At 49.9% G+C, this 14,207-nt stretch overlaps 1 protein-coding gene across 11 annotated transcripts in view; it reads right to left on the bottom strand.

The window, feature by feature from the left end:
• Positions 1–10,723, bottom strand: part of MICAL2 (microtubule associated monooxygenase, calponin and LIM domain containing 2) — a 209,100-nt gene extending 198,377 nt beyond the window's left edge. For 10 of the 11 annotated variants that reach the window (XM_054699375.1, XM_037522672.2, XM_037522674.2 and 7 more), the window contains exon 1: positions 10,604–10,723. The gene's annotated coding sequence lies outside the window, so the exon portion shown is untranslated. Of the gene's footprint in view, positions 1–9,898; positions 10,018–10,603 lie in introns of those variants that run through there. The other variant, XM_037522673.2, reaches the window with a different exon arrangement.
• Positions 10,724–14,207: the final 3,484 nt, after the last annotated feature.

Below are 14,207 nucleotides of genomic sequence, written 5' to 3'. Positions count from 1 at the left end.
CCTATCTCAACCACCAAGTGCTGCCTCCTCCAGGAAGTCCCCCCTGGCTCCCCCCACACACACACACACACACTGTGTAGCTCCCAAATCACATTCCATACTCTATCCTAATGTGCAGGCATCAGTGAGACTGTCTAATGCACCTCCCTCTGCGAGTCGGAGCACTCGGCTCCTGTCACTCATCACAGCACCACCAGCACAGCAGGGCAGCTGCATGCTGTGAGCTAAGGAGTCTTGGTCATGATATTCCAAGCCTGTCCTGACAGCACCCTATTTACAGTCCTTTCTGGTTCTCTCCTCCTCCTATTCCCAGCTGACTCATCCTCCATTCTCTTAAGGTTTAGCTTAGCTGACAGCTAACCAGAGATAAACTAATCTCTATTAACATGTTGTCCTTTCCAGTTAAATTCTGTATTTTTCAAACAAAGGACCTCTGGGGACAAGGGCTGGAAAACAAAGGTGGAAATTTTAGGCCCTATGGCTCTGGGGGAGGTATTTTTGGTAAGGAAAGATCTTGCACCAAGGATTGTGTAAGGCAGCACTACAAGTGCATATATCCCAAATTCAAAAATTGTGAGAGCTACTGGATAGGGGGTGAGGTTCTGTCCTTCAGAAAGGGAAGGCCAACTGCCAGGAAAGCCACCTGAGACTGACCACAGAATCACAGCCTGGCAGGAGTGGTGGGTGGAGGAGACTTGACTGTGATCTGGCTGGGCGACCCAGAGCAAGGCACCCTGCCTCCTGGGCCTCTGTCCAGCATCAAGAAGCTGCTGGGCCTCAGTTTCCCCGCAGGTGACAAGGTGGCAGGAGGAGAACTAGATGATTCCAGAGGGACCTTCCAATCTGACATCCCAAGGTTCTGTGACTCATGGTCTCTGCCTTGTTCTCCCTCCAGGGTGGTCAGTGTCATTTGAAACGACCTTGGTTCCACTCCCTACCTGAGTCCAAAGGGAAAGGAAATGCTAAAGCTCCCCATCAGCAGGCAGCATGTGGGTGGAAGGCAGGGGCAAAGGTGGAGAAAAGTGTTTTCTGTGGACACGAAATGCTGCTCTCATTCACACCATCTGTTTCAGCCGGAAAGAGATGGTCAGCTGGCTGGCTTCTCTCCCCTGACCTACCTTTTTATTATTTTTTTAAAGCCAAAAGAAATTTATTTTTTGGATTACATGTTCTTTGGGTAATCTACAATAGTTTTATTCTTTTTTTTAAATTTTTTTTATTTTTAAACAATATTTGCTTCCCCCCACCCCCTCATATTGAGTCCCCATAGAGTTGCCTTCCCCAAGGCACCCGTGCACCATCACCACAGTCCCCTGTGCTCCTCCCTCCCTCCCTCTGATCCCTCTCCCTCCTCCTCCCCGCAGGATATCTCTGATTTATAATTGTCTGTTTTTGCTTTGTTGTGTTTTGTACTGTTATTATTTTTTTTTACACTGATGTCATTGGGTTCCCCTATATTCCTGTCATAAGTGAAACCATCCAATAGTTTTCTTTTTCCTTCTGGCTTATTTCACTGAGCATAATTCCTTCTAGCTCCATCCACGCTGCTGCAAATGGCATGAGTTTATCTTTTTTGATTGCTGAATAATATTCCATTGTGTATATATGCCACATCTTCTTGATCCAGTGACTATTTTGGAGCATTTGGGAAAAATCAGTAGTCTTCCTATATACAAACAATCTGAAGAAGAAATCAAGAAAACCATCCCTTTTATAATTGAAACAAAAAAAATCAAATACTCGGGAAAAAAAACTAACAAAAGAGGTGAAAGACCTATACGAAGAAAATTATAAAACACTGTTAAAAGAAATTGAAGAAGACACAAAGAAATGGAAAGACATCCCCTGCTCATGGATTGAAAGAATTAACATTATTAAAATGTCCATCCTCCCAAAAGCAATATACAGATTCAATGCTATTCCAATAAAAATCTCAATGACATTCTTCAAAGACATAGAACAAATACTGATGAAATTCATATGGAACCACAAAAAACCACGAATAGCCAAAGCCCTACTGATGAAAATGAAGGAGAAAGGAGGTATCACACTTCCAAACTTCAAGCTATACTACAAAGCCATAATAATTAAAACAGTTTGGTATTGGAACAAAAACAGACACACAGACCAATGGAACCAAATAGAGAGCCCAGAAATAAAGCCACACTTTTTTTTTTTTTTTTAGTGGGACCCTCGCTGGTGGCCGGGGATCGAACTGGCTCTGCAGAGGTTGCGGGCAGCCTCACAACCCAGCGCTCAGCTGCTGCACCACCAGGGGAGGCCCTAATAAAGCCACACTTTTATGAACAACTAATCTTTGACAAAGGAGCAAAGAATATGCAATGGAACACGAACAGTTTGTGCAATAAATGGTGCTGGGAAAACTGGACCACCACATGCAAAAAAAATGAAACTTGACCTACCTTTTTAAATGGCTACAACTGCCTGCCAAATTTAAGTGCCACTTTAAAACCAGGACATATAAGGTCTCTTGCCCTGGATCTGAAAGGTTTTAATATGGGAGAGAGTAAAGTGATGAAGAATGAAACTTGGAAGCAATCTGGGCTGTATTGTACAGCTATGCCAATTAAAGACCTTTAAAAATAGTCACTCTCTTCTCTCAGGCTGAAGATAAAGATGAAGTTTCAGCAATAAACAGACATCTGCTAGAAGCTTCTGAAGAGATTACAACATAAACACCCCAGAGAGCAGCCGTAAACAGCCTAGAGCCCTCTCCAGGCAGCCAGCAGCACCAGGAGTGAGGGGATGGAGCGATAGAGCAGGAGGTGGTGTTGAGAGGCTGGAAGGATGGAGGCTGGGCGGGTACCCCACGAGCAGGAGGAGTTGAGGGGCAAGAGATCAACTTGGTGGAAAATGGAGAACTGGCTGCCTTCTGCAGAGAAATAAAAGTTCAAGAACCCACCAAGAGTGTTTCCAGGAACCATTCAGATAATTCCTTTCTAGTTTCATTCATTTTGAAAAAAGGTCACTCCTGACAAGTGGGAGAAAAAAGCATTTTTGCATGCCTGCAGTATGAGGTGCACCACAAAGATTTTAATTTCATCTCTGTATCAATCTTTTGAGATAGGTATAATTATCTCCCCCTTTATAGACTAAAATATGAGGGTTCATTGACTTGTCTGAGGACAGGCCTCGATCCCAGGGCTGTCTTGGCACAATCGTTTGTGCCTATTATTACTGTATCCAGAACATGCACATGAGGTTTATCCTCAGTGCTCAGACTCTGTACCCACAAATCTAACACAAGGAGTTTCCTAAAGGGGAGAAGTAGCAGAGTAGGGTGGAGGGGCAAGATACACGTTTTGGCTAATTCAAATAATTGCAGAACTGCCCAGCAGGTTCAAGGAGCAAACAGGGGCAAAACTATGCCTAGACTGTGTCTGCAAGATCCATAGGAACAGCAGATGCCACTGGGGAAGAAACTGAGACCTGGAAGACAGGGGAGAGGGGAGATTTACTTTTCACTGAATCCCTTGTACTGAGTGAATATTTTACTGTGTGTGTGTGTGTGTGTGTGTGTGTGTGTGTGTATAAGGTGAATACCGTGTGTGTGCGCATGCATGCGTGTAAGAGGGCGCTGAGGAACATCTCCTGTGCTGGAGAGGGGGCTGAGTACCATGCAGCTGTGTGTGGGAGATGTGCTGTCTTCGATATCTGCACCTGTGGGTGACTTGTTTTTTTGTTGGTTTTTTTTTTTTTTTTTTGGTGGGACCCTCGCCAGCGGCTGGGGATCGAACTGGCGCTGCAGAGGCTGCGGGCAGCCTCGCAACCCAGCGCTCAACCACTGCGCCACCAGGGGAGGCCCTGGGTGACTTCTTTTTAAGAGAGTCCAAGATGTTAGGTACAAGACAACAGACACACCCAAGCTGGATGTGGGACTCTGGACCAAGGGACTCCTGAATGCCTGGCTGTAGCAAGCCTGGAAACCAGAAGAGGCCTCAGACTTCATCCAGAGTCTCCTTCCTTAGTAAAGTGCTACAGCAACAGACAGATGGCAGATTAGCTCTTCTAGTGTGGATCCCGGGGTCTCCAAGACCCCGACATAATATACAAGTCCATAAGACATTCCCTGAGAAAGATATTGACTGAATCCTTTTCCTGGGGAAAGAGACTATCCAGATCCCCCCAGCTTATTCTTCTGTCCTGGTTTCCCTTCCATGTGGCTAGCAGACTTCCCTCCTCCAAGCAGGTTATCCTGCATTTATCACCTTTGCAAAAACCCAGCTGCTATGATAGCAGAGTGGCTGACAGCAGTCCTAGCTCTGCACACTGCACTCTGACCCCTCCATTCCACTCCCCCCGGGATGACCAGCTATCTCTCAAATGGGTCAGCAGCTCTGCCAGGCCCCAGGTAGAAACCCTGGACCCACTCTGTTCCAGGGATCAGCTCTCAGTGACCAAGAGAGCTAAGTGATTTGTTTTCCCCCAGGCACGTCTTTATCCCCCTCTATACCTCATCCTCCTGGCACTGGCACAAATTAAACCCCGAGATCCTGCAAATCTTTACCAGATACAGTCTGTACTCAGATAAGTAGCCAAGGCCAGCCATGCAGAGTCAGGAGAGCAAAAAAGTCATATCCACTTCTTAACACGTTGATAGTCCAGTGGCAAGGCCAGAACGGGATGTTCTTAGACTCCCACTGTCTCTGGCACAGCTGGGCTTCTGAACTGGGTGTGTCAGAAGCTTGGGCCTGCAAATGTCCCATCAACCTGCTGTTGTGGCAGCTTGGGGACTAGGGGCCGACACCCAACTCCTGGCCAGTCTCCTCTGAGGCCTGCAGGGCAGACATCTGCACTGGACATCTCTCATTGAGCGGAAAGGAGAAAAACCTGTACCCCAAACTGGCAAGGAAGGAGTCCCTGTTCTTGGCCTCGCCTTTACCTCAGATTCCCCAGAAAGAAATGCAGCCTTGGAAGGAATGCAAGTGAAACATGGTGTCTGGTTAGCCAAGGGGACGAGGGGATTTAGGGTGGGAAATCACCCTGAACCCCAGGGAGAAGAAACACGAGCACAGATAGTGTGCACCAGAACCCCAACCCTAAGAAGCCCAGCACCTTGACATACACTGGTCACCAGGGACAGGACAGATTTCCTGAAATGAACTGCGCACAATCGGGTGTGTGGATGGATAGTGCCATTACATTTAAGAAAAGAGGCCACCCCTGGCATTCACGAAAAGCCTCTTTATTTGGGACACATCGATAGGCACCTCTACAACAGCTGATGAAGAAGCAGAGCCTCCTAAAAATCAGACCCCAGGGGGACCCAACCCTGCAGCGGAAGGTTGGTTTGCGAGCAGTAGGCCCAGGTCCCTGATCAGCCTGCAGCTTGGGGTCTCTAAGAGCAGCTGACCAGTGCTTTAGAGAGGGGGAGACTTATCAGCCCAGACCAGCCTTGTTTGTATCTCTGGGAGGACACCAGCAGGGAAACAGAATCTAGAGGGAGGGGTCAGGGCGCCCTGAAGTGAACACGGAATTTGACTATCAGGCACTTTCCCAAGGGAACAAGACAGGCCACAGGAGCCTGAAGCTGTGTCCCCTGCCTTGTCTTAGCGCACTATATCATTTTGTATTCCTCTGCTATCTCATCCTCCCTGAATTAAAGAATATCAAAATCAGGAGACTACCATTAGAATGATTTCATCTGCGGGAGACCAAAATGAAATTCTCAGGAAGAAAAGGGAGGAGGTAGAACAGGAGACAGGGCAGCGCTCCACGAATATATGAGCTGCCCGACCTCTAAGCTTTTTAATTTTAATTTTCTCTTAGGGAGCCCAGATATGTTCTTTAGAATAATGTCATAAAATTATCAAAATCCCAGTGGCTCTGGGGCCTACTCCTTATAAACAAGCTGTTGCAAATGCACATAAAATTTTGTCTACTGTAGGGTAAGTAAATGATATCGGGCTTTTCTGCCCTCCCGCCATCAGGAGAGATGATGGATCCTTGCGGTCCCTAATGCATGCCTGATGGCGGGCACCTGGAGTCGGGTGTGGGCATAGGTAGATGGGATTCACCTGGGCTCATACTGGGCTTATAAGGTTGGCGTCACGGGGATGCCAGCAGAACCACGAGAGAAGCAGAGAGAACACGAGAGAAGGCTGGAGAACCCAGAGAGAGTGAAGATTTGCTGGGGGTGGGCAGGCCTGCCAGCCTCCTGGCCACCGCCCCCCAGTTCCCCCACCCTGTACCTCTGCCTGCCATGTACCTGGTAAATCCCAATAAAAGCTTGAAAAAGCCACTGAGGGCTCCAGGACTCCTCCTTCACCCCGTCTGCTCAGGTCATAGAGATCCTGCTCTGGCCCTTCCTGCCTTTACATCTACCCATCCAAATCAGCTGAAGGAAATTGTCTCCTTTTTAAGAGAAAATAAAAAAACAAATATTTGGATTTTCCTTCAGAAAAATAAAATGCTTTCAGTATAAAAATTGGGGAGAAATACTGAGAGTAAAAGATAAAGGAGAAAAGTCCACTACGATCCAGAAAGAGTTCATGTAAATGTTGGGGGCCGGGGGGTGGGGAGGAAGGAAGCCCATTTGAGGGGCTGCTAGCAGAGGGGCCCTGCTGGGTGGGGCAGACCTTCTGGAGTCTGCCCAGGAAGCAGGTGCGCCGCGCATCATCAAGGGGAGCGAGCACACCTGTTCCTTCTCTCATCACCTCTGTCTTCTTCATTAGGACGCCCACGAAGGTGCCGGGAGGATATTATCTCCTCACCACACATTCATGCAAGAAGCTGGGAGGTCATACGTGCTCATTTCCCGACACAACCCGCCAGTGGCCCATGAAGAATGATTTGAGAAGGTCCCACAATTTACAAGGGAGAAGGCAAGGGAGAGAATGCTCGGGAAGGCATAAAATAATGACCTGCCCAGAAAGAGGGACGCGGGTGTGTGCAGCCTGCACTCAGCGTAAACACGGAGCTCCCGGGTCACAACACGGCCATCCCCGACGGCTGAATGAATCAGGATTCAAAGTTCAGGCAGAAATGATGTCAGTCCCTATCAAGCCCACATGTGATCTGGGAGGCCGGTTGGTGATCAGGGCACAAGCGTGGCTGTCTGGATTCCCCAGCACCAACCAGAGCCGCTGAGCACAGCCAAAAGTTCTATTCTTTCAGGATGTTTACAGACTGACGCTTGCCGAGGAAACGTCCACACGCGAGCAAGTCATCGTTTTTGAAAACCTCTTATCTAACACAGGCATAGCCAATCACAAAAACCCACAACAGGGCTCATTCATTCAAAATACATTTCCCGAGTGGCTATGACACAATTGGACAGATGCACTCTGTGCCTCTGCCCCATCCCAGACACAGCGCTGTGTCAAGCCAGCACGCAAGCCAGCTCCTGTCACAAGGGCCTTCCGTCCAGCAGGGGAGAGAGGTGCTTAAAAGGGAGAGTAAAACAGCTGGTTGCAGGGGAGGGGGGCCTTCTAGCTTAAAACAGGCATAAAAGGACCGACAGTCAAATGCAGCACACACACTGTTGCGATCTGGATTTGAACAAACCAGCGATGAAGGTTATTTCTCAGTTAAGGAAACCTGAATATGAACTGATGTGACCGAAGAATTACTGCAAATTCTGTTAAATGCAATAATGGCACTTAGTTAAGAAAGAGAATGTTCTCTGAAAATAGATATATACTGGGTTATATAGGGGCAAAATGACATGATATCAGAGATTCGCTTTAAAATACTTCAGGAGGAAAGAACAGAAGGGAAGGGGAAAGATGGCATTATCTTGCTGACTGCTGAAGTTGGATAATGAGTATATGGGACTCATCACATGATTCTATTTTTGTGTTTGAAAATGCTCATGATATTTTAAAATAGAAGACTGCAAGACATTGTGGTAGATACCTTATGAAGACTAGGATAAAATGTGAAGGGAATACAGGGCAAAGGGCAAAGAGGATTTGCGAGGATGATCACGTTTACGAGTGTTTTCAGTGCCATTTCATAATGGCATGGAAGACAAGTCTATAAGTAATTACAGTCTGAAGTGGGGAACAGTAAGAACAGCAGGGGAGCTGTGTACACCAAGCCTCCAGAATTCCGAGAAGGCTACAGGGTTTTTCTCCTTCCCTTGCGTTTGGTTTACCATGCAGGCCTCACTCATACAGACTGAGCCAGAATCCTAATGGCGCTGCTTGCTAGCTAGGTGCAGGGGGCAAGTTTTAACTTTCCTGAGTCTCAGTTTCCTCATCTGTAAAATAGGAATAATCGCACCTCCTACTTCAGAGAACTAATGTGGGGTTCTAATGATATAAAGTATGAAAAATCCCAGCACGATGGACGACAGTACTCCTCCATTCCCTGGGTTTTCTAAACAAGACCCTTATCCCCAGGAGACAATGCTCAGCCCAAATCTTCATGCACTCTCCCCTACCCCACCAGAGTTAAAGCTATCCTTCAGTAACAGGGAGTGAGCATCAGGCCCACGACTGGGAGGCAAAATGATATGAGGATGTGAACAGCGGGTACAGAACAGAGACACACCCTGTTCGGGTCCAGAACAGAGACACACCCCGTTCGTAGGCAGCTGCTCCAGGAAATGGGTCTCTAATGACCACAGCTACAATCAGAACTTAGTCCTTAAGCTGATTTATATTAAAATGTAAATGGCTGAGAATAGAATAACCATGACTTTCTTTGAGAAGAGAGGAATGAGTAGAAACTCAGCCTTGGGTCTGAAGAAGGAGGGAGGCAGAGAAAAAAGTAATGCCAGAGGTGTAACTTTATAAAGGTGTGCTCGGACTATGCACCACGATAACCTTACAGCTATTACTGGGAGAGAAAACAACTGCTTCCCCGCCCCCCCTCAAGTATAAATAAAACTAGAATCAATCCTAACATAGAAGTTATTTCTACAAAATGGCCCTCCTAGACCATTCCAGAAGCCAACTTGTTGAGGTGAAACCAAGTCAATGGCAGATACAGGTTTCCTCTACTCACCCTGCCCTCAACCTGTAACATCCACACACCAGTAGTCACTTCCTCCTCATCACAGCACAACCACCCCTGACGGAAGGACAAAGTGAGCAAGGGGTTTGCAGAGCTAACCGGGGTGATTTCAGTGCTATCCCAAAGAAGCATTTCCCAACTCTTTGGACAAATTCATTTTGGAAGCCAGGAGCCTCTGGTCAGCATGATATAAGGCCATGATCACCACTTTCTAGAACCACTGGGAAGCAAGACAGGACCTGACAGAGCCAAGTTCAAATTCTGGCCCAGCCACTTTCTGAGTGACCTTGTGCTCTTACCATCCCTGAGTCTCTCTTGTCCTCTCTAAAATGTAGAGGGCAAAACTCTCAAGAGTTTTTGGAAGGTACTTGTAAAACTGGCCGCAAAAGTGCCACATGGCAGGACCTGTCCCCACAGTAGGCACTTAATAAATCTGTCTTCTCTCTGCCTGAAGGGGGGTTCTTTAGAGTCTTCAGAACATTGGGTGAGGTTGCCCTGGAGACTGAAGGTCCACTGACTGGGTCCACTTCTCATGGGAAGGGGACCGTAACAGAGCGGGTGCAGGTGCCAAGGCACCCAGGCACGCAAACGTCAGAGGACCAACCCGCCGCTGGCTTTCTTCCCGCAGGACCTGCCCAGAAGGGGCAGATTAGTGACTTCACCCTTCATGAAAACCACAGAAGACTGTAGTGAGCAGGGGAGACTGGCAGTAGGAGGGTCTGCACGCTGCCACAGGTCCAGAGGAGTCCCACCGGCTTCCAAAAAAAGTTCTTTCAGCTTTAAGAACCCAGGCTTCAGAATAAACAATGTGGAAGGAGACACACGTTTACTCTGGTTTCAACACGCCTCTTCCCCATCCAGCAAAGGCCCTTCCCCATTCTGCCCAGAGGCTGGTGTAAGATAAAGTTAACCCCACCTGCTCCGGCCTGGAAGCCAGGTCAGTGTAAGCAGAGGCTGCGCTGCGCTCAAGACCTCACTTCTCAGGGCGCGCCAGTCCGCAAGTCTGTCTCAGCAGACACCCCAGGGGGGTGCGTCCCGGATATGCAGTGAGCAGGGGCAGGGCCGCGCCTGGGCCATCGGGTCCCCACCAGGGCCCGGGTCCCAGCCCCAAGAGGCCAGGCCACTGACATTTGGCTCAACTGAACTTCCTGTTGTTAAGGAGGGAGGGGAACAGGACGGGGGGACGGAGCTGGGGGGCTGCCTAGTGAAGAGCTGGGGAAGCTCGGGAACGGTGCGGAGTCCAGATGGTGGGAAGCAAAGTTTGGGAATGATCTTCTGCCCTGGTGGCAGGCAATGCTGCAGGCGCGTCGCGCCCACTCCGTGTAGACGTTGGGGATTTTCTGGGCTTAGAATTGCCGTCTTTGGGAATTGGGGGGCGGAGTAAGGCGAGTTGGGAGTAGGGGTGGGAAGCTTCATTGCGTTCTAAAATGATCCGGGCAGCCCGGGCTCCTGGGTTAGCGCCACCTGCTCGCCCAGAGCCAGGCCGGGTGGGTTTAAGGCGGGAGATGCCGCGCCGCACCTGACCCTCCCGGGCGCGGGCCGGGGCGCAAGAGTCCCGCCTGGGCTGGCACGGCCCCCGCTCGCCTGCCCTCCCCAGCACCCCGAGCCGACCCCGCCTTACCAAGAGCCCCGCCGCAGCCGGGCCTCGGGCCGCTCCTGCCTTCTCCTCGGGCCGCGGGCAGGACCCACAGCAGGGGCAGGACCCACGGCAGCCTGCGGAGCTGTGGGGAGCAGGGGCCGCGCGCAGGCTTGCCCGGCGATCCCCTGCAGCCCAACGCCGCGCCGCCTGCAGGGCTGGGATCCGCCCCCACGGGCGGCGAAGCCAATGGCCGGGCAGCCGGGGGCGCGGCCCCACCCCCGGCCCGAAGCCCGAGGCCAATGGCAGCACCGCGCGGAGCCCACCCTCGCTCCGCGGCAGCCCCGCCCCGGGGGGCCAGCTGTCACCGCGGCGCGCGCGGGCGCACGTGGGCAGCAGCCGGCCCCGGAGGACGCGCGGCCTGGCGCCCCCACCCAGATCAGCGCAGGTCTGAGACCACGGAGGGCCGATGGGGCGGGGTGCGGTGTGAGATGAGCCCTCCCCCGCAACACCACCCCCGCGCGCACACCCCCACACCCGCAGTGCCGGTACCCTACTGCCAGGGAGAGGCAAGGGTTGGACCTTAAGCTCCATGGCTTAGGTAGCTGGAAAGCAAGGCTCAGCGCCCCCCTTTTGGATTTAAGGGAACAGCATAGCTCCTCCAGTACCGACTGGGGACCTCCCTCCTTGCTTTGCTTCTGGACCACCCTGGACTAGCTAGACTCTAGCTGGTACGCTTCCCCTTACCCGGCCGGGTCTTGCTTAGAGTACAGCTGGTGGGAAAAGGGAATTTGGTGCAGACCACCTATGTTGTATTAGTCAAATTCCCTACACACCCTCTTCTCTTGGCTGTCAAATGGTTGCCTTAATCTCTGCCCACTTTCTGGGCCTGTCTATAACCTCACAGTTCCAGACTCTGATCACAGAAAATCACTGGTCACAGAAAATACAACGGAATGGCGTGGGACCTGCAGAGGGGTGTGATGGAACTTTGCAAACACCTGGGGCAGACTGCCCTGCTAGCAGTGATTATACAACAGGGATCACCTGAGCAGGAGCAGGGTCTTACCGCTGGGGTCCAGGGCCCATCACTGCTTGGCCCAATGCAGGTATTAGTAAATGTTCCTGGAACTGAGCTGACGAGAAGGAAGAGGACAGACAGGCTTGGGCAGTGATAAAACAGTGGCTCAATGCTGCTAGAATTTCTACAGCACCAGACCACCTTCTGGAGAGACTACCTTCCCTTTTCCACACAAGGAGTAATAGAAGTTGCCCCCATCAGCCCTGAGCCTTTTTTTTTTTTTTTTCTACTCCTTACCAGGTGCTTTGTGTTTTCCAAGAGTTTCTCCTATTTGGCAGCTCTTTTAGCAGACTCACAGTTCAATCAACTTCCTACAAATGAACTTTTGGCAAAGGCCATCCCTTTTCAATTTGCCAGGCAGCCAGCAGTGAGTCTCAGAGGGGCAGCTCCCCACTCTGCTGGAATCCTGCCTGTGATGCCCGTTGTGTCCTATCATATCGCCTAATCATGATAATGAGCCTGCAGGGTGTATATTTTTATTACCATCTCCTTTGATAGACGTGGAAATAGAGACTCCATGAAGTGAAATGACTTGTCAACTTCCCATAGTTAATAAGTATCAGAGTCTGGATTTGAGCCAGAGCTATCGGATTCTGGAATCTGCTTGCCTAGCCACTGTGCACTGGAGCCTGCATAGCCCTGCCCATGCTTCTAGAGCCCTAGATGGGCCAGGGCTTTCCCTGAAAGTATCACCTGGACATCTGACTCTGTTGAACTCTGGCCTGGGCACTGTCAGGGAGAGAGGACAAGACTAGTATGGCCCTGCTTTATTTACAGACTGACAAAGGAAAGCAGAGATCGAGAGGAGCTTCAGACACAAGGGATCTTGCTTCTGGTCTGGGTCTGAGACACCAATGTTAGGGAGGGTGATGGAGACAGAATCTTTCATTTCACAAATGTCCCTGTGAGTTGGGTGTGGTTCCGGGGCTTGTGTAATACACAATGCAGCTGGTGAATATCAGACGTACATGGTACTATGGTAGCTGTAGCCTTTATTATTTATGTTTTAGAATTCCCACTACCTTACCTATAGAACAAGCTTCTTCAAATTAAACAAATTTAACACTACTTCAGGAACACTGGGAGCCAACCAGGTTTTTCAGAGATAGGACTCCTCAGCCTAGAAGTTCCAGTGGCTCAAAAACTAAAAGTAATCTACACATTCCCACGACCTTTGACTCCTCTTTCCAACCCTATTCCCAAAACCCAACCTTTTTAACTCAGGGGGCTCAAGTAGGAGTCCCTTCCTAGGTGGGTATGAGGACCAAGGGGTGAGTTTATCTTCCATCTAGGGTTACCTGATTGCTGATCAGGGCTTCCCACATGGAGGGACCTCTTGAGTTAGTAGAGACCCTAGTGGCTCACACAAACTACCCTGTTGGCCATCTCCCAGGGGATGGAGAGGAATGGGGACAGGAAATCACAACTCCCTCTCCTCTGGACAAAGCAGTGACCATGGGATATCCCACTGGACCCAGACTGTGGCTGGGAGTTTATACAACTAAGCTCTTCAAAGAAAAGTTCATGCAACATTTGAGCAGACTTTAGGGGAGTTATGATCTAAGTCCTTTGCTTAGTAGATTAAAGAAATAAAATAATAAATGGAGCTCCAGAAAAGGGAGGGCACTTGTGAGCATTCCAGAGTATGGGAATGGGTCCCAGGCATCAAGGCCCCTGCTCTGCTCTTGGCAAGCCAGGCAAACTCAACCTCTTATGCAGCCACTCAATATTCTATATATAATTGCAATCCCTTCCTCAGCCTACTCTTCTAGGATGGTGAGTATGCGCTTGTGAAGGTTGTCTGGGAGACGCAGATGGCCACATTAGCATCAGAGGGAGGGAGGAAAGGAAGGCCCAGATTCATCCACCAAAATATCTCCGGCTCAGACAGGAAGCAATGGGTCTTGACAGCACCATGCGTGCCTCCCCCGAGAGAGCTGCAGCCTGTGAGTTCCATCCCCATTGCTCCCCGACCTGATGGTGTTCCGAGAGGGCTGTGGGGGTGTTGTGCCTGGCTTCCTTTTATTTCCAGATGAACAATTTGCATTCAGAAAGGTCAGAGTTGAACTACATGGGTTTCTGATGCAGAGATTTTCTATAGGGAAGCCCGGTGCCTCTCACAGCATTTGAATGATGGGGAGAATTATCACCTGTGAGTCCCCCCCAAACCCCAATGAGAAAAAGGGCCCATGCCTTTGGACCTCTTCCTCATGTTTATATACCCCAGGAAGGGGAGAAATGGTGAGCATGGTTCTCACCAGCTTCCTTCCCAAACTGCTATCAGAGGACTCTGGTCTTTCAGAAGGAAGAGGAAGGCTGGTATCTATACAGAGTGACCTTGTAAAATGATGAGAAAAGGCTGATTGGCCACAGGCCGCCCTGAGAGCTATCTTTGGAGAAGGACTTTCTAAGCCAGGAAGTGGAAACATTTTTACCTCCCTTAGACTCAGGGGGGTGTGAGAAGCAAGATCACTGGGGCCTTGTTCCCACTGTTATCATCCTGATAGGCCTCAGAATGCACTATTTTTTCATGGATAAGATATATACTGGTATCCAAGGTCACCAGGA

Source organism: Talpa occidentalis, unplaced genomic scaffold (genome assembly GCF_014898055.3).
Source record: "Talpa occidentalis isolate TD23 unplaced genomic scaffold, MPIMG_talOcc4v2.1 talOcc4.3, whole genome shotgun sequence".
NCBI lineage: Eukaryota > Metazoa > Chordata > Mammalia > Eulipotyphla > Talpidae > Talpa > Talpa occidentalis.
The sequence above is the reverse complement of the archived record's forward strand: the minus strand, read 5'-3'. Positions and strand labels throughout refer to the sequence as shown.